The sequence below is a fragment of the Sinocyclocheilus anshuiensis genome, unplaced genomic scaffold (assembly GCF_001515605.1).
Source record: "Sinocyclocheilus anshuiensis isolate Anshui unplaced genomic scaffold, SAMN03320099.WGS_v1.1 scaffold399, whole genome shotgun sequence".
NCBI classification, from domain to species: domain Eukaryota; kingdom Metazoa; phylum Chordata; class Actinopteri; order Cypriniformes; family Cyprinidae; genus Sinocyclocheilus; species Sinocyclocheilus anshuiensis.
Genome location: NW_015552570.1, coordinates 478,410 through 480,034, shown reverse-complemented (window position 1 = coordinate 480,034; position 1,625 = coordinate 478,410). Strand labels below are relative to the sequence as shown.

At 38.5% G+C, this 1,625-nt stretch overlaps 1 protein-coding gene across 1 annotated transcript in view; it reads left to right on the top strand.

Moving 5' to 3' along the window:
• Nucleotides 1-1,625, top strand: part of tlcd3a (TLC domain containing 3A) — a 34,256-nt gene that overhangs the window by 21,096 nt on the left and 11,535 nt on the right. The window lies entirely within an intron of this gene.

Genomic DNA, 1,625 nt, shown 5'->3' with positions numbered 1-1,625 from the left:
AAAAAAATGTGTCAAGGTTCAGCAGAAACACTTTATCTTTCCCGCTCACAAGGAGTTTGACGTTATCTCAGTTTAGGGTTTGATGTCTTTCAGGCTTGGCTGACTCTAACATTTAACCTCATTAACATGGTAGCTACTCAGAGCACTTGATGCTTAACTCAGGCATGGATGTCAGGTCACAAATGTGACCCTTTCTCTGATGAACAGAGAAGCTCAGATCAATGAAAATCCACATAGACCTTTGAAATGAAGACTCGAGTCAGAATGGTCTGTCCAGTGTCCTCACATCATATAATTAAAGTACCGGGGCTGTCAGGCTTCAGAATGATAGAAAGTGTTCCATATGATTTGTGCTAGTGTGTTAAAGTCATATGATAGGTTTGAGTGAAGAACAGACTGAAATTTAAGTTACAGTTGAAGTCAAAAGTTTACATACACCTTGCAGAATCTACAAAATGTTAATTATTTTACCAAAATAAAAGGCATCATACATCATACATTATAAAAATGACCCCGTTCAAAAGTTTACATATACTTGATTCTTAATACTGTGTTGTTACCTGAATGATCCACAGCTGTGTTTTTTTGTTTAGTGATAGTTGTTCATGAGTCCCTTGTTTGTCCTGAACAGTTAAACTGCCTGCTTTTCTTCAGAAAAATCCTTCAGGTCCCACAGATTCTTTGGTTTTTCAGCATTTTGAACCCTTTCCAACAATGACTGAATGATTTTGAGATCCATCTTTTCAACTGAGGACAACTGAGGGACTCATATGCAACTATTACAGAATGTTCAAATGCTCACTGATGCTCCAGAAGAACAAACCATGCATTAAGAGCCAGGGGGCTCTTTTCTGAAAACTTTTAGAATTTGAAGAGCAGGGTAATTTTAACTTATTTTGTCTTCTGGAAAACATGTAAGTATCTTCTGTAGCTTCTGAAGGGAAGTACTAAATGAAAAAAATTAGGGATGCACGATATATCGGCCACCATATCGGTATCGGCCGATAAATGCTCATTTTTTTCTGTTATCGGTATCGGCCCGATCAGAGAATTTGGCCGATATCTTAAAGCCGATAAATAATGCATTATTTCCTTCAGAGACACTTCAGATGCGTGCTGTTTGTTTGCAGCCTTTTGTGCAATTGTACGTTGTAATACTGTGTTTATTTGATTTTTATCTGATTTATCTCATATACAATGCGTTTGGTTAAGTTAAAAGAGCGCTTCAGTTTACCGGTGATCATCTTTAGCTCAGCGCACGCAGCTCAAACAGCAGTTAATAACATTAATAACTATGATTGGGAATGTCGTGTATATAACATTGTAATGAGAACATTATTATAATAAAACGTTGTGAATTCTTTGGGTTTAGTTGCTGTGTTTCAGCGCGTTGTTATGGGAAGAGCAGCACAGCAGCTCTTCTTCTTCGTTTTCTCTGATGCACTAACTCTGCAGCAGCACTTCTTCATCGTTTTGTCTGATGCACTCACTCAACCACCTCCCCACCCCCCAACCATTCGAATGTCTGTAGGCGGGATTTATTTGTAATGATATTCCAGTGAGCTGCTTTGTGATATCACAAAGCCCGGAAAACAAACGCTGTAGTCCAAACGAGCCGTTCGTTG